Below are 19,358 nucleotides of genomic sequence, written 5' to 3'. Positions count from 1 at the left end.
GGTCCTACACAAGAATGTAAGCACTGGGGTACAGGGACACCCACCCATTGCACACTATGGCACACACAGATGCAATAATCATGCCTTTACAGCCCTGCAGGACCCCTACCCAACGTCACCGGACAGGAGGTTCCAGACATGTCCACTCCCCCCACAGAAGAGGCCCACAGTGATGATAGCAGCTCTGTCCAACTGGATCTAGATGACCAGCCCGGCCCATCTGGGACCTCGGGACAGTCGGTTACCCTGACACAGTCACAGGCCACCACAGAGCCTCCCCCCTCAGGAAACACCAGCACAGCACCCACCCAGCGGGCCCATACCTCTGTCCCCAGGGCACGTCAAGCAGCAGTGTGTCCACCACTACAGAGACCCCAGGCAAACCCACCACCCCAAGAACAGCAAGGACCTGGGGGCAGTGGCAGTGGGCACACAGTTCAGGGGACAGAGGCCCAGGAAAACCAGGGAACTGGGAGGTCTGCTGTGCGACAGGGCGAGGACAGGCCCAGGGAACCCACTCTCCACGAGGCCCTCTCCAACATCATGGGAGCGTACCATCATTTCCAGGAGACGATGGCAACGGTACTGGCCAAGTTTCAGGAGACCCAGCGGCTGCAGGAGGAACAGTATTTAGGGTTCAGGCAGGAGCTCAAGTTCATCAACACCACCCTAGGCACCATTGTAGGGGTGCTGAAGGACCTTGTGAACACCAGGAGGGACACTGTGGCACAACAAGGGGCCCCTGACACTAGCCTGGACGATGAACTGCCCACCACCTCTGCCGCCGCTAGTGAACAGGAGGCACCGCCACAGGACCACGACACCAGCACCCCACCCCCTGCAGATGGAGAACCACCCGCAAGCGGTCCCTGAGATCCAGGACAGAGAACAATGCCAAGACCCCCACCTACGAAATGAGACCACCCTGAATGTCATCTTTCTGTCCCACTTTGTCACCCTGTCCATCCGTAAACTGCCCTAACTCCACTTCCGATGCCCCTTTGGACAATGCACCTGTGAGACAAATAGACTGGACTCTGGCATGGACATTCCTCCACCATCACCCCTGACCATTATACAACCCCCTCCACTATTTTGCACTTAAATAAACACCCTTGAATCACAAAACAAGCTGGAGTCAGTCTGTGCTTTCACAATTGAGTATTTGCAATAACTGAGGAAAAACCCAATGTCCATTCTAATGTCTACATGCCTATGTCACACAGCTCTAGTCCATGAGGTAACATAGCAGAGGTCACACAGTGGGACCCACATCTGTGAAATTGAAAGGCAAAGTGACAAATCAGGGTCCATACACTGGGTAAAAGTGACAGACAGATGATAGGTCTAACAATTTTATCAGATGTAGGAGGCAGTGATGTCTTCTTACCTGTGTCTCACTGGAAGTACTGCTGGATCACGGTGTTTCCGTTGTCTATGTTCTCTTCTTCTGCCTCCTCTTCTTCACTGTCCACAGGCTCCACAGCTGCCACAAGACCTCCTTCTGGACCATCCTCCTGCAGAAAAGGCACCTGTCGTCGCAAAGCCAAGTTGTGCAGCATACAGCAGGCCACAATGATCTGGCACACCTTCTTTGGTGAGTAGTATAGGGAACCACCTGTCATATGAAGGAACCTGAACCTGGCCTTCAAGAGGCCGAAGGTTCTTTCAATAATCCTCCTAGTTCGGCAATGTGCCTCATTGTAGCTTTCCTCTGCCCATGTCCTGGGATTTCTCACTGGGGTCAGTAGCCATGACAGGTTGGGGTACCCAGAGTCACCTGCAAATGTCGAGGGACAACTGTTAGACACACACTAACTCTTAGTGACAAACCCAGACCCACACAACTATTCACACGGTATAGGGTCCTTTTCCTCACCTAATAGCCAAACACGGTGCCTCTGGAGTTGACCCATCACATAAGGGATGCTGCTATTACGCAGAATGTAAGCGTCATGCACTGAGCCAGGAAACTTGGCATTCACATGGGAGGTGTACTCGTTAGCCAAACACACCATCTGCACATTAATTGAATTGTAGCTCTTCCGGGTTCTGTACACCTGTTCACTCCTGCGGGGGGTGCAATGCCACATGTGTCCCATCAATGGCACCTATGATGTTCGGGATATGTCCCAGGGCATAGAAGTCACCTTTCACTGAGGCAAATCCTCCACCTGAGGGAACACAATGTAGCTGCGCATGTGTTTCAGCAGAGCAGACAACACTCTGGACAACACGTTGGAGAACATAGGCGGGGACATCCCTGATGCAATGGCCACTGTTGTTTGAAAAGACCCACTTGCCAGGAAATGGAGTACTGACAGGACCTGCACTAGAGGGGGGATTCCTGTGGGATGGCGGATTGCTGACATCAGGTCTGGCTCCAACTGGGCACACAGTTCCTGGATTGTGGCACGATCTAGTCTGTAGGTGACTATTACATGTCGCTCTTCCATTGTCGACAGGTCCACCAGCGGTCTGTACACCGGAGGATGCCGCCATCTCGTCACCTGCCCCAGCGGATGTACTCTATGGTGGAGAACAGCGAGCACAGAGTCAGCCAACACTGAGGTAGGAAAACAACAATAGTATTGCACACATTTGTCAATACGGCATGTGCCTGTCTCTGTGTATATGAGGCCTGCATGATCGGACGGTGAGGGTATGTGCGTCAGGGTGAGGGTATGTGCGTCAGGGCAAGGGTGGGAACGTGGGACAATGACTGTGATGGTACGGACAGTAAAAGTGTTAAAAATGTTCCCCTGTACTTTTCCTCTAGGTCAGCGCCCACCAGAAGAAGGATATTTGGTGTGTCATCGCCAAGGACGTCCGGACCTTGGGGGTCCACCACAGACGGAGCACCCACTGTCGTAAAAGATGGGAAGACCTTTGCTGCTGGAGCAAGAAGACAGCGGATGCCCAGCTAGGGATGGCATCCCAACGTGGGAGGGGTGCCGATCGCACCATGACCCCCCTGATGTTCCGGATCCTGGACGTGGCGTATACGGAGTTGGATGGGCGCTTGAGGGCATCACAGCAGCCACAAGGGGGTGAGCACACTCACATTCAGCTGACTCTGCGTGCATTGTAGGAGTCTGGGTGTGGGAGGTGGGCAGTGGGTTCCCCTAGGCTAGGGCGAGCTTTGTAGGCAAAGACCCTTTGTGAGGCAGGCTAAGTGGCACCCCATCCCCACCAGTGGTAAGAGCCATCTACACCTAGTCAGGCTCCTGTGACTTCCATGTGTGCAGCAATCGGGCATAGGCCATGTACCACATGTCCCTGTGATTAATTAGGGAACTCCAAGTGCATGGCGTAGTGCAGAGGGCTGCTGTGTCTGTAGTGTCTGCCAACAGTAGCGGTATTGTATGCACTGAACATGTCTTTCTTCTTTCACTCCCCTCCCTTTTTGTGGTCTCCCTGTTCTTGTGTGCATTAGCATCATCAGGTGGAGGAGCTGTGCCACCTGAGCAGGAGGAAGCTGCAAACCACATGCCCTGGAGGGCCAGACAACAGAGTCTGAATTCACCAGTGGGACGGAGGGCGAGGGGAGCTCCACGGCAGGGACAGGAGCTGAAACCGACGACACAGACTCTTCATCAGATGGGAGCTCCCTTGTGGTGGTGGGCCCCTCTGTGCCCACCGCATCTACAGGTAGAGCCGCCACCCCCCCTACCAGCACCGCCCTCCCAGCAGCCCCTCAGCGTGTGTCCCGTGGCCGCTCACCCAGGAGGGTGGGCATCTCCTTCCCCCAGGCACTTCAGGCCCTGCCCCAGTCAGCCCTGCTGCCCTCAGTGAGGAGGCTATTGACCCCCTGAGATCCCTCACTGTTGGGCAGTCTATCATTCTGAATGCCATCCAGGGTTTAGAGAGGCAGTTGCAACAGACAAATGCATACCTGGAGGGCATTCATTCTGGCCACGCAGCCCAACAGAGAGCATGTCAGGCTCTGGCCTCTGCACTGATGGCAGCCATTGTCCCTGTGTCCAGCCTCCCCCCTCCAACTCCCTCCACCAAGACCCAATCCCCAGTACCACAGCCTATCCCAAGCACACCAACAGACCAGCATGCACACACCTCAACACACAAGGGTGGCTCTGGCAAACATAAGCACCACACATCCCACAGGCACTCACACAAGCATCATACCCATGCACACATACCAACATCCACTGCCTCCACTGTGTCCCCTCCTTCACGTCTCCCTCCTCCCTCCCTGTCACGTCTCCACTCACACCTGCATGCACTACATCTTCAGCCACTACTTCCATCACCAGCACGCCCATCACCACACACCGCTCACGTGCACTCACCACCAGCACTACCATTCACACATCCCCAGTGTCCTCTCCCAGTGTGTCTGTGAGCCCTCCTCCCAAACTACACAAACGCAGTCACACACCCACCCAACAGCCATCCGCCTCACGACAGCCTCCAGCCCATGCACCTTCACCCAAAGTCAGCCAACGAACACCTCCTACAACCACTACCTCTTCCTCCACTCGCAAACCCCCTCCATCTACCCGTCCCAGTGTGTCAAAAAAACGTTTCCTCTTAAATGCTGACCTCTTCCCTACAACTCCCCCCGTCCAACCCCTAGGGCCCACCTTTCCAGGTCCCAACCCAGCACCTCAGCCACCACATCACCGGGCACAGTGGTGCCAGCAATATCTGGTTTTTGGAGTGCACCATGCAACAGGGCTGCCAGTGTCCCAAGGAGCGAGGCCAAGGACATTCCCCAACCTCCAAAACAGAAGAAGTTGCCCACATCCCGGAGGGAGAAGGCCAAAACACCTGCCACCAAGGGCTCAGCCAAGACAAGTGTGGGGAGTGGCAAGACAGCTGCGCCAGCATCCAAGGTGGGGAAAGGCCTGAAGCAGAAAGGCAAGTCAACGTCGCTGCCAACCTGTATGGCAGACAAGACCGGCACCGCCACATGCACCGCCGCCAAGGACACCGCCGCCAGCAGCCCAGATACAGAGCCCTTCAGCAGTACCGCGGTCAGTGAGCCAGCCACCAGCACCACCATTACAGACACCGCCGCCAGCACCGCGGTCAGTGAACTAGCCACCAGCACCGCCATTACAGACACCGCCGCAAGCACCACGGTCAGTGAGCCAGCCACCAGCACCGCAATTACAGACACCGCCACCAGCACCGTGGTCAGTGAGCCAGCCACCAGCACCGCCGCCACAATGACCGCCGCAAGCACTGCCACAGACATGGCTGCCATCCCCAGTGGTCATCCGTACATGTCTGGTGGTCAGTTCCAAGGGCCTGGGCAGCTTCCATGTTGCCCCACCGTCAGTGGAGTATCAAATCCACTACCTCTGTCCTTGGCAGGATGAAGCACTCTGGGCACAAAGCCCCCTCCAGAACCAGTGGAGAGATACATCCACTACCTCTGTCCTTGGCAGGATGAAGCACTCTGGGAACAAAACCCCCTCCAGAACCAGTGGAGACTGTTATCCACTTGAGACGGTGGCTTTGCACTCCCCAGGATAAAGCAGTGGGCAAACCACCCACTGGAGAGACTTGAGAGACTGTGGCTTTGCACTCCCCAGGATACATCAATGGGCATGGAGCCCACTCGTGGAGCTGGCATCGTGCACTCATCCGGCTGAGGTGACTCCCCTTCCCTTCCCCCTGAGGTGCCTGTTTTATTTCAATCTGATGCCCCTGCAGTGTTCTCTCTGTTTCAAGCGGGTATCTTGTGTTGGCCTCACCCATGCATTTTGGGCCCAGTGGTCCACGGACTATATAGGGGGGGGGGGGTCGGGGTGTAAATGTAATGTTTCAGCATGTATTGGTGTGTGTGGTGTTGTAGGTGAGGGTGGGGGTGTTCCGTGTGTGTGTCACTCTTTTCCCTCCCCCCTCCCCTGTGTCGTAGGTGCTGTACTCACTGTGGTCGCCGTCGGTCGTGCTCCTGGTAGAGGAGCAGGAAGACAATCGCAGGGAGTATTTGGAGTTCAGGCTCCATGGCGTCCTGGTTCCTCGTGGAATGTGTAGAGGTGAGTGTTTTCCCTTCCAAGTCCTGTTTCCGCCGTGTTTTTGTTCGCGTTGAATCCGCCCCGGATAAGGTGGAGGATTGGCCTGTCATAATAGTGTGGGTGGTACATTGTCTTCCGCCTGTCTGTTGGTGGTGGCTGCCATGCTGTTTGTTTGTACCGCCTGTTGGCGGTATTACCGCCGCTTTACCACCGACCGCCAGGGTTGTAATGAGGGTCATAGTGTCTTCTGCAATTGATAATATACAGAATGACATGTCCCTATTACACCATGGGCAAAGTCAACTGCATTCCATCATGCAGTTGGGTTGGACGTTACAGATTGTGAAAAATGGCCACGTGCCACGGAAACACATTAACAGTAGTGACTTGTTTTCTGCTTTTAATTTGTCCAGAAAGCAACAGATAATAGCTAAAAAGGAAGCGAGGTTCACCATGCTCAACATACAAAAGTTAGAAAAGCTGCCTTCCACAGCAGCAGAAAGTTCTTCAACAGTATGACTCATACATGGCATTATAAATCTGCCAATTTCCACCGTTCATTTCACAAAATGTTTGAAACATTTTGCTGAAGGCAGATACGAGTGGCTTGGAGATAGCTTTATTAAAGAAGAGTGTAAGTTGCCTTTCGAGTTCAAATGTCTAGATGGCAAAAAAAGAGGTCTTTGAGAGGAAGAGAATGTGAGACTACTGTTAGTCATTCCATGACTTGCAAACAGGTGTCACTTCACAGCTTTTGCAATATGGGAGTTGTGAACTTGACATGCTTACTGAAGGGTACTCCCGTCCCTTTGATTCGTCCAGCATTTCATATACCTTCAAATGGAAGTTATTAGGTCCTGGGCGATCAGAGCTGCAGCAGAATGAGACCAGGAATTGCCTACGCAATTTCCGTCTGTCAAATTGTAACTTGTTGTGGACGTGTTCTATTCCCCCCCACACAAGAGATGAGAGTAGCAGAAATGTGGCCTCACACTGATAGTACTAATGTAAATTATGAGAAGCTGAGCAAATTAGAGGTGCTACTGTTCCAAAAACAAATGGCGTTGACATTGGCCAGAGAGACGTATGCTCTCCAGATAGCAAGATCAGCCGCCGAGATTCCATCCCAATTAAATACCAACTTCCCCAAGCACTTCAAAGAGCTGATTTCCAGAATAATCAATGCCTCGAGCACTACTGGGATTGTACATTTCTTTACAGCTGTAGGGTCTAGATTTGTTTCCATCTTCCAAACTGTCTTCGGAGTCATTCCATCAGATATCCATTCACTCTTCTCAAGTGTGTTTGGTGGCTTTCTTGTGACTTTGGCACTGACTGGTGGGATACTGCTGCTGCTGTTCCTAATACGCAGTGGTTGTGCCTTCTCAGCTAAGCGGAGTGAAGGAGCTACTGCCACCAGCCCAGTTGTTTGGTGATCGCATGGTACAGTTCTTTGGTCCTCTGTTGCTGGAAGAATTGGAGCACGATTGGTCCTTGTCATTCTGACCAGTCCTGCGGTGCGTGCAACCTGTCTTTCCTTGCACCAGGTGCCTCTTCGGGTGTCTACCTTTAGTGTGTCTTGCTGTACCGCCTGTTCCTCCTATGGACAAGGAACTGCTGATTTTCCCGATGAGGGTTCATTCATGGACGTGCCCCATGAGACTGAGGCTGATACACTATTTGGCCCCATCAAGCACTATGGATGATGCTACCTTCACAGTTGATCCGGCGCCAGAGGACTCTGCACACTTCAGCTCCATGGATCCGTCTGCCAATCCTGTCATTGATCTGGCATCTGATGAAGTGGGTAATTCCTGGATGCGCTCCTATTCGATGATTTCAGAGACATTCTTCAAGATCACAACTATTGTAAATAAGTTGACCATTGGCCTTATTTTAAAGTTTAAAAGTTCATGCCAACTTGCCTTATTAGTTCTATTCACATTTGGCCTGCTGTGCTCGTCATGATCAACATTTTATCTCTTCGTATGTTTTTAGCATGGTTTTTAATAAGGTTTTAGTATGATTTTAGCCCAGAGCATTTTAGCTTAGACTCATGCACCTTCTTTAGCGTATTGGCACCCTTATTACGGCAATGGGGAGGGTGTGGTGAATCCATATTAGTTTTATTGGGAAGCAGGAGATTATCTTACCCCTTTGGCTTGCAAGCCTGTGCCCCGTCACCTAGTGACTTTTAACCTACTTAGCTTGCTGTTTCTTAATGGATTTTATTATTGTTTTTTTACATGGGTGCTATTGTTTAAAGTTAGAGAAATGTTTTGATTTGGTTATCAGTGCCACTCTGTGAAGGTGTCACTAACAGCTTCATAATCAAGTGATGTACACAGATATTCACATCATGTCCCTTTCCCACTTATGTGTGACAGGAACATAATGTGAATTTGGTGGGAATTGTTTACATAATTGCTGCCACAAGCGTATCCCCTTATCTGTTGTTTGGGAACATACCTGCGTCAGTGGTCCTACAAGATCTGCATAAATACATCTCACATAGACACTGTTATCTGAGGGAACCCTTCCAGATGCCATCTACGCCATCTAAGCTGCATGTGTCCTCGCTGCAGAAATCAGCCTTTGTGTCCCCACGGAGTCTGACCTATAGACCTCATTCCAAAGTAACGAGGGCTGGGGGCGCTTCACATGGACGTGGAACTGGCAGATTGGGTTTATCACACCTAGCTCTCATTAGGTTAGGGATTAGGTTCTCTTTGCTAGGGATTTTCCATTTCATGTTTATTGCAAAATGGTGGGGGAGGTCTTTGTTTTCACGAGTCTCATCTTCACAATTATGCTACTTTTATTGTTCATTATCCTAATAATTGCAGCTCATGCATTTTACCGGAGATTGCAGTTTTTTCAATAAATATATTGAAAACTTTCCTGCATCTCCTTTATTGCCTGTGTGTGACTGAGGCTTATTGCTAACATGAGAAAAGGATAACTTCTGTTCCACCATGACTCCGCTGAGATGACGCAATCTAGAGTCCATGCGTAAGGTTGCCAGAAATCACGTTTTACTGTCTGGGTTTTAGGTGAGGTACTGCTTGTCAGCCGGGAAGGATGAGCCAACAGTTGGAATTTGTTGTAGGACTGACCTAGTCGCCCACAAACAAAAGTGCTGCCATCCCTAAACCAGCAGCCTCGCCTAGGAGCAAGAGTCCAACTTCAACAGTACCAGTTGAAGTTTCCTAATATTTCTCTCAATGCTGAAGGATCATATTGTTCACAATTTTGTTTTTTTAATGTACACAAGAAGTTTGATCAAGGTTAGTGGAATGTGTCTTATATTTCTGTCTTCTGATACCCAGTGCAAATATTTTTAGACAAATTTAGATCTAGGTTTGCTTTTTTTTAGTTCCTTTATTTCTTTAGCTGATATAAACTATAGTCTTATTTGTAGGTTGAATATGGTTGCTTATATTTGATGCAGTGGTTACTCAAGGTTTAATTATTACATTTCACCTTAGTGAAGTCTGTTATTTAATTGCTTTAGTAATCAGAGACAATTAACTTAGAAAGCTTTCTTTTTCCTTCTTGTATGAAGGGCCCTGCCATGCGTGGAAATAGGTAGGCTGCTCTAAAGCTATTTTGAGGGTGAGGTTAGCTTCAAGAAGTAGGGCTGTTCTTGGCTATGACACGGTCAGCTAACCTGATGACTGACCGTCTCTCGGCCGACAGGAACACTGTGAGCCTGTCATCCAACATGAATACTGCTAGGCAGTCGGTGGAAAGTAATGAGCTCATTGGCTTTGAGGTGCAGCACCAAGTGACCAGAAAGTGGTGGCACTGATCAGAAAGAACCAGCTGATGAGAGGGGTGCAGAGGTGGGAGGCATGGGCAGTCATAAAAGTTCCACATCTGTTAATTAGATTCAATTGATTGGGCAGCGGTTGCAAAATGTCCATTTGCGATCAAGCATGGGTTGGTAAGAGGTGTAGAAGAAATTGGAAAGGGTTTTGTTTACCACTGCTGTGATGTACATACAGCATATAACAGTGAATAGAAAAACAAAGTCACAATAGTGAAAGGGTATAGAATTCTAGATAAGTAACAGTTACTAACAGGGATGTTTTGCTACAAGGGGTTCATAGTGGCATCATGCCTGAAGTCACACAGACACCAGAGGTGAGAAACATTCCTGTTATTTACTGTTTACCCATCTATAATTATATGTTATGTACAACCCCTACCCTGCCCCATAACACCTTTCAGTTGCTACACAGTGAAGGAGGAGTAATGAGGGAGCCACCCGGCAGGGGTGAGGAATTCCTACAGCTCTCTCATAAGATGCAAATATTTGCAGAGGCCTGAAAGCATGATTGATGAATCTTTCCTTTCAAAATACAATGTTCACAAAAAATGCTACTAGAAATGTTTTTGTTCCTAAACAACACCTTTTAGATACCATTTCTAGAAAAGTATGTTGATGCATGCTAATATCTCCAAACATATTCGTAATGAAAATCCAGAGTAACCAGTTTCACAAAGATTATGGGAAACATGAAAATAATCAAGCATTGGTAAAGCCAATAGGTCTGATATTAGTGGTCAAACTTTTGGTTTTGTCAATGTGTGTCTCGTTTTGACATGGGTTTTGTAAAACCTTGCTATAGCAGCTGGTGAGCCCTAACAAACACTGGCAAAAGCAAAAATATTTTTTGGTCTCAAAAAACACACATTGCCACAGTAGTCCCTGGCACAGAACAAAACTACTTTGTATACTGATATAATCTTTGTGAAAGAGCAGAACGAGGCCACATAGAGTGAAGCCAGCCAAAAAATAGAGAGAGACAGAATTTTATAAAAATAAAGAGTATTTGTTAACGCCAGATCTACTTAGGGACTCAATCCTTAAAGGAAGTCACTAAAATGCACCTATGTTAGGTATATGTCATTGCATTAGTGCAGATTCATTGCTTTCATGATTTCACAAGAATTTACAGAAGTAGGCCAGGAAATGATACTCCTAGAAATTATTTGTGAACTGCATTTTAGCACAAGCAAATATGTATGTGTAGATTTGCTCATGTGACAATCTGTTGAGCGTTTACTTTCCCTCCAACCACTCCCCCAACTCTTGAAGAAGTTTCATCTCTGTCCTTGTCAGGAGTAAATTTCCAACCTTTCTCTGTATTGGAAAAATGTAAGAATAACTGGTTAAAACCCTTAAAACATGTGAGTTAGTAGGTTTGAACAGAACCAAAAGGGCATTCTAACCCTGGAAAAATTGTTTACAGCTACTTACAGCCCCAGTATGTAGATCTACAGAAAGGTGGCAAAAATATGGGGCGTATTTATGAAGAGAATTGTGTCGCCCTTGTACCACGCAATGGGGCACAAGAGCAATGCAACTCTTAAGTTAAATTGATCAAGCCACGCAAAACCACCTTGTGTGGCCTTGCTGGCTTGATAAATCTTGAATAACACAATGCAGCGCAAATCGCTGCATTACTCCACCCAGGGAAGGCGTTTCAAGGGTGGAGTGTGGGTGTTCCCATGCATCCACTAATAGATTTTGGCACATTCCTCAATTTACCATTACTGGTAGACCTGGCAATGAGCCAAAATCCTTCGTCTACCCAGGTGAGGCGTAACAAGGAGAAATATCTTTACTTCTTGTTACTTAATGCAAAGAACATGCCTCTCAGGATTTTTTGTGTGCAGGAAGGTGCTCCTTCCTACACAAAAACAATCCTGCTTACAACGCATAGTGCAAGGGTGTCTGCATTGGCACTAGGCAGCACATTGTGCGCCAGCGCAAGGAAAAGACAGGAATGCGCTGTACAATTTAAAAATACCGCACATTTCTGCCCTTTTCCTATCGTGCAGCGCAGCAAGCTGACTTGCTGTTCTGCGCTGCATGTTTTTCTAATAAATATGTTCCTATGGGAATTGCAAGTATTCAAACCCTACTATATTATGAGCCTTGTATTATCAGAGAGGCTATTATCAGAGCTCTTATATAATGAGATCGCTGGCATTATTTGTCATTGCACTACGTGGCACCAAAGGGACAAGTGGATTATTTAAGAGGACAAGCTGGCTTGTAAAGCAACCTGTCCCACTCACATGTAGATATTTTATTAAAATTTCACACCCCTGGTCACACGTAACATATAATCTGACCCCTATCTCAAATGTAAAAAAACAAAGTGTGTGGTCACCTGCCACTCTCTGCACCTTCCCTCCCACTCTCCTTAAAGCTGTGCTTTCAGGCTGAGACCCCTATCAAAGCTGCCTGGAATTTCTTCATGACACAATACCAATGGAAAAAATCATTTGTTTCACAGTGTTGTTATGGCATAATAGTCATTCATTCAATGTAATATAAGGTCAATAGGCTACTAATGGTGTTATAAGTTGGAAGGCCGGTAGGATGGGCAAATGCTTAAAACTCCTCGCAATGAGCAAAAACCATAGAGCACGCAGATGGCAAAGCCATTAAAATCCTACAGTAGCAGAACAGAGTCCATGCTTAGACAAATACAGCAGGAACAATTCAGTGCCTCCTAAAATCATTCTTAAAAGACTTGAAATGTCATGGTAGTGTGAGTTATGCAATTAACTCAATTAATAAGCACTGGCAAAGCCAATACATTAATCCTTCAAAAAGGCTTTAGTCAGCGTTTTGCTTTTGTCAGTGTTTACCAGTGCTAAACACCATCATAACAATGCACAGATAATGCCAAGGGGCCTGGCTTTAAAGTGGTGGTGTGTGGTAATATAAAGTGACTCTGTCAGTGAGGGGAGATCTGCTGTTATCTGCAGGTCACATTTTAGTGGACCTCTTTCCATTCTTCTGAAGTCAGTGAACTGACTACTGTTAAACTGATTAGAAGCAAAAACAGCTAGCTACCTTTCATAACGCTTTTTCTTGAAATGACTATCTAACCACAGATACCTCACCTTGCAAATTTCTGCTAATCGCCACAATGGATCAGGACGATTTTCATAGAGGTTTCCCCGCACGCCTGCAGGTTGTGTCGTGCAGGTAATCCTACCCCAGATATGACATCAGAGCCACTGTATCGGCAACACCTCCATGCGCTAACATCAGTTTCTTATTGATATCTGTCAACGCCATCAGAAGCAGAGCCCATAGGAATCAGAACCTTATTAAAAGATTAAATGAGGCCTTTCCACAGAAAGTGGAGGAAGGTAGGTCACTCTAGCATCTGTGGTTATTCTCTCTAAGAAAAGGAACTACCGAAGGTAAGTAACATGTTCTTTTAATAGAGACTTCTATCTGCAGATCCCTTAACTGTGTGGATAGATACCAAAGCAGATGGTGGGTGTGTGGAATGACTCAGACCAGGAAACCCTGCTTGGACGAAGTACCTTTTCATTTGGACTTGGCTGTCCAGGTAATAGTGCATCATGAACATCTGGAGGGATGGTCACACAGCTGCCTGGCAGATATCCAAGAGTGGCACACTGCAGGCTAGCAAATTGGCAGCAGTTTTTGGCCCGGTGGAATGAGTTTTCAAGCTTTCTGCAAGCTGTTTTTTGGGTAGCCCATAACAGATCTTTAGGTATGAGACAACTCATCAGGTGATAGTTGCCTTGTGTACCACTTTGCCCTTTCTGGCTCCAGAGAAACCCACAAAAAGTTGATTTTCAAATCTATATAAAAACTCAGGGCTCTCTTAGAATCAAGATGGTCGAGCTGCTTCTCTTCTGTGGAGGGATGAGATGGAGCGTAGAAAGACAGCAAAGAGATGGATTACCCTATGTGGAGAGGTGTGACTACTTTTGGCAAGTAACCTGTTTTTGTCCAAAGGACCTGTTTGTCAGGAAAGAAAGATCTGTATGGCTGCTGGATGGACAAGGCCTGGAGTTCCCTCACTCGTGCGGCAGAAGTGATTGTGATGAGGAACACTGATTTAATGGTTAGCAGGCGTAGAGAGCAGCTCTGCATCTGTTTAAAAGGGGTGCAGATCAAGTAGGTGATAACCAAATGAAGCCCCCGTTGCAGAATTACAAAAGGTGTTGGCAGGAATATGCAGAGCAGTCCCTTTAAAATACACATTACAATAGCTAGTTTGAAGAGGGATAGCTAATCGGGCAACCTTAGAAAGGCCATATGGGCAAAAGAATAATCCTTAGCTGTCGCAACAGCAAGGCCTTTCTGGGTTAGAGAGAGAACACAGTAGAATGTCATTTGTTTTGTCTGTAAAGGCTGGATGTTATGGGAGGAACACCAGACAAGAAACTTCTCCCATTGTCTCGCATATACAGTTTTAATGAGGGATGCCTGGTTATCAGGATGACAGCAACTACTTCGGCAGGAAGATCAGAGGCAGTTCACTGGCACTGTTCAAATGGAGGTGTAGGTTGTGCAGGACCCAGCCCTGATGTTGCAACAGGTGAGCCTCCCAAAGAGGCACCCAAATCGAAGGACATGAGCTCGCTTCCAGAAGTTTCACAAAAAACACAATCTTCACTCAGTATGGAGCCACTGGAATAACTTGGGCACAGCCTATCTTGATCTTTTTTCCATTCTCTGGGCAGGAGAGGTAGGGGCGGAAAGGCATAGAGAAGCTCCAACCCCCAGTCCAGGCTAAAGGTGTCTCTGAGTGTGAGGCATCTTGGAAACTCCAATGCGCAAAAGCTTGGACACTGTGTGTTCTCTGCAGTGGTCAATCTACAGTCAGGGTTCCCTCCATTGCTGGACATTTAACTGCCATTTGTGACCACCTAGATAACGTCAGAGTTAGTCTGCCCTTCCATTTGAAGATCCTGTCAGGTGTTGGGCAATCAGAGATATGCCCTGAATGTTTAGCTACTTCCAGAGACGCAGACCCTCATAGTGCAGGACCCATGACCCCACGTCACCTGTCTGTGCAGTAACCCATGGCAGTCATTTTGCCTGCGAGTATTTGTACTCAATCCCTCCAATGGATGGAAGGAATATGTATAATACCAAGTAAATCACCCAAAATGCCAAAAAACTGATGTAGAGGCTAGTCTCCACCGGAGACCAGGGTGCTCTGATCACCAACTCTCTCAGATGACTGCCCCAACCTAGAAAAGATACATCCATCACAACCATTAGTTCTGGGTGTGGTAAGGAGGGGGTTTTGCTACCAGTCCATTTGCAGTCAAGGAGCCACCACTGGAGATCTTTCACAGTCTCAGACACCTGCATGGAATCTGAAAGGTTCTCTGGATGCTGACCCCCACAAACTTCAGATCCCTCTGCAGAGCCCACATGTGCCACTAGCCATGGTTCTCAAGCAAGATGCAGGAGGCCAAGAAGTAAAGAAGCCTCTGAGCTACTCTCACTGAGACCTAGGTCAGGCTAAAATATCGGGATCAAAGCCAAATGTCCTAGATTTAATGAGGTAGATGGAAGGCTCAGAAGAGCACCCAAACCAAGATGGCTCCAATGAAAGAAAGCCGTTGTGAAGGGGCCAGGTATGACTTCAGCACTTACAAGGAAAAGCCCAACAATGTCAACAAGCCAGTCATCTTCTGAAAGGGATTTACATCTGTTTAAGACAAGACTGCTTTCAGGAATCAGTCACTGAGGTATGGAAAGACTGATATTCCCAACCACCACAGATGGGCTGCGAAAACCAATATCACCTTTGCGAACACCCAAGGTGCACTAGTAAGGCTAAAGGAGAGCACCAAGAATTGAAAATGCCTATGGCCTCCTGAAAGCACAGGTACCGTCTGTGGGACTTTAGGTCAGGGATATGGAAATATGCATCCTGTAGGTCCAATGACACCATCCGGTTTCCTGCATGCAGGGTAAACAAAACTTGGGCCAGGGTGAGCATCTTGAATGTGTTCTTCTGGAGGAAGGAGTTCAGAGGGTGAAGAGGCAGGACGGGTCAAAGGCCTCTGTGCATTTTCGGCACTAGGAAATCTCTGTTGAGGGCCCCCACTCTAGGGTTCTTTGGCTTAGACTTCCTTGGAGTATGTACAAATGGTCCTCCGTTAGGTGTTGTGGTGTGGGTGGTACAGCCAGGAGATGTGACAGGAAGTTCCGGAATAAGCACCAATTGGTCAGAGGTGATGCCTCCGCCCAGTGGAGTGAAAGGTGATGCAACCTCCCACCAGGCCAATGTGCACTGCAAAGAGGACTTAAATTGGTTTTGCAGTAGTTTCACGGGAGGGGCTGCAGCCTGGAGTAGATCATTGCCTCTGGGGCCTTGACACTGGCAGGCTGATCCCCTGCCTCTACTTCGAACGGACTGAGAGGGTTGCTGTTGTAGAGGCACATTCTGGTGTTGCGTCTCATGGTATCTCTTCTGAAGCCTTGAAAGGGGTGGAATTGTCGGGGTTAACTGCCAAACAGGTGAAGCTAGGCCCAGGGAGCATGTGGTATCCTTGCTCTTCATAAATTGTTCCATAGCCAAGTCTGTCTTTGCTCCAAAAAGAATAGAACCATCAAAGGGCATTGTGAGAAACAGGGATGTTGGTTGGGGGAGGGGGAGCCCTTCTCAAGCAACACTCACAGTCCTAGCCAGGGTGAACCACAAGTCACTAAATTAACCTGCACTTAACCCTCTGGTAGCTTGGCACAAAATCAGTCAGGCTTAAACTAGAGGCAGTGTGTAAAGTATTCATGCAGCACTCCTACAGTAATAGAGTGAAAACACAACGCAAGAAAAATACCACACCAATTTAGAAACATGGAGTAAAAGGTAATAATTTGACACCACAATAACAAATATCCAATCAGTTGTGATTATTTTTTTCATTTTTTTAATGCAATTTAGTGCCTAAAAGATCAAAGCACAAACTGTGGACATCTAGTTGTGAGGCCAGGGCAAATTCAAAAGTTATGGCTAACCACGATGGAGCACGGTTCAGATACAAGAATGGAATTGGGCCTGGTCTTGGCTTAACCTCAGACATGGAAGGAATTTCAAAGAAAAATGCCTGAGAAAGTAAAGTTCAGCAGGGCAAGGTAATCAGTAGTGCCCGAGGAGGAGCCGTCATCATCAGGGAGCCACTGGATGAAGTTGCAGGGTCAATTTCTATGATAGAACGTACTCTCTTTTTGGAAGTCGAAAATCTCCAGCAGGATGAGGGCTGCAGGCTGTAGCCGATGAGGGCTCCCTGAGGCTGGATACCTTTCTGCGAGGAGCAGCTGAACAGAATTTGCTGCTGGGGAGAAGAAAATAGGGGGAGCTACCACAAAGTCAGGCTGACCAGAGATGCATCCTGAGTGGAACAGCGGGCAGGTAGGGCCCAGTCTCCTCTTGGTTCTCAAGACACTTTTTGTCTGAATTTTGCAGGCTTTGGATTTAGGCTATCTAGGCACCTTTAGCACCATTCCTAAGCGTCCAGGACTGGATGGGCACACGCCTTGGAGGGTCACCCAGGATAAAGGCTGCAGGAGCCAAATGATTAGGATGAGAACATGCCAGCTTTTTAAAGGTGGCATTTCTAGAATTGTGACTTAAAATCTGATTTTACCATTAAATTACAGTTCTTTACACATCAAACATGATATTTCCACCTGCTCCCAAACAAAGGTTATCACGTATTTAATGTTATGAGGTAACCCAATGTTATCCTATAAGGAGGTAGGTCTAACAGTAGTGAAAAACAGTTTGTTTTTCACTACCAGGACATGTAAAACTTAAACGTACATGTCCACCTTTTAAATACAAAGTTGTATAAAAAATGCAGTTCTGAAACAGGCAGTATCAAGAAGAAATGCTTTTACTTCTTTCTTTTCCGACTTTGCATATGTACTGTACTAGACAGCACACATACAAAGTAGGAAAACATTTACATTTAGTTTAAGCATAGTATTGTGTTCTAGAAGAGTATCTTTCCACTACAAAACCTATGCTAATCATCCAGACACCTCTGCACTATGGTGCAAAGGATTGTGTGTGGCGCGAGGCGACCTGATGGTATGCCAGGGCCAGTGAGAGAGGAGGCAAATGCCATATCTCTGTAGATATGGCTGTCTTCTGCTCTCTCCTCCACAGACAATGCAGCCCAGCATTTCTGGCTGCTGTGATACATGAGAATTTTGTAAGTAGACCACATAGGCCCTTTTATATCACACCCATCTGTGTATCTTGCACCTTATGCCTTTCCTCTTCAGTACATACTTTTCCCTCTCTCCTGAATGCACTTCCTAACATCTCCTTCACTTCACCCCCAAATACTCAACGCATCCCCTCACCTGTAAGCATTACAGTTTTGTACTGTAGATGTGTCAATATTTTGACCGCCTCCTTCACACACAATTGCAGTGAATCACAACTGCATTTGGAATACATCACCATTGTTCTGCAGAGAGGTCAAGGATAGAATGGCATTTAGGCTGAACACCTTCTTGACTCACTGGTAGGCACTTTGAGGCCTTCAACCTCAACTCAAGTGAGGCCTTGTGCCCCATTATAAACATACGTAGAGTATTCAGTTCAAACTATGCACTATATTGTGATTCCAAAAACAGGAGGCAACTCAGTTCAAAGTATGCATTATAGAAGAGTAATATTTGACACACACAAAAAAACTACAGCTACACAAAATCTTTAAATTATAAAACACTTTGGGATGCAAGATCAAGTAAACATGTAAAATATAAATAACTGGGACTCAAATGCTAAAGATTATCTTAATGTTTTTAACATTAATTGTTCAGAAATTGTGTCATGTTGTTAGTGAACTCCCTACTGGCAAAAAAAATGCATGATTTCTGGCTGGAAATTATATGCTTAAGTAAAATGGACATTGAAACAGGTCTCTAACTCTAACTTGCCCTCAATTCATGTCCTTAACTTTAACAATTTTAAGTAAAATCGCAGTTACCTGGGAGAGGTGAGGCCACGGAAGTCTTCTTCTCTGTCCAGTCCTGCGTGGGCTTAATTCTGGCCCCCAGATATACCTCTGTAAAAAAATATTTGACCAGAGATTTATAGTTTTGATTTGTGTTTTTGGATCATTAGAGAAGCAATTTAGCTTGGGTAGACATTGCTGGTCCGGGCCGAGTTTTTCTGGACAACATTTTTTAAAATGGCAGATGTGAGGCAGTGATGATGTAATATTTCAGGAAACATGAGACCTATATACTTCATTTTGGTGTCAATGTTTATGATCTGAATATGAACAAAAAAATGTGTTTATCACTTCTGTTTGAGACACATTTTCACAGTTCGCTTTATTTGTTTTGGCAGTTGCTTGTGGTACATTTGCAGAACGTTGATCATTTGAGAAAAGCATATCGACAGGGACATCTTTTTGTAGCACAGGTTTTGCAAGTACGTGTATGTGTGAGTTTTGTAGGTAGAGGCTTTCGAATTTTTGTAGGTTTTAGTACCCCATCAATATCTTCCCAACTAAATTCACACGGATCTTTCTCTACATATGCAT

The 19,358-nt window shown here is 47.0% G+C and overlaps 1 protein-coding gene across 2 annotated transcripts in view; it reads right to left on the bottom strand.

Moving 5' to 3' along the window:
* The window catches only part of ZSWIM8 (zinc finger SWIM-type containing 8), a 2,332,791-nt gene that overhangs the window by 2,151,806 nt on the left and 161,627 nt on the right, over positions 1-19,358 (bottom strand). The window lies entirely within an intron of this gene.

This window comes from Pleurodeles waltl, chromosome 6 (assembly GCF_031143425.1).
Source record: "Pleurodeles waltl isolate 20211129_DDA chromosome 6, aPleWal1.hap1.20221129, whole genome shotgun sequence".
NCBI classification, from domain to species: Eukaryota; Metazoa; Chordata; class Amphibia; order Caudata; family Salamandridae; genus Pleurodeles; species Pleurodeles waltl.
The sequence above is the reverse complement of the archived record's forward strand: the minus strand, read 5'-3'. Positions and strand labels throughout refer to the sequence as shown.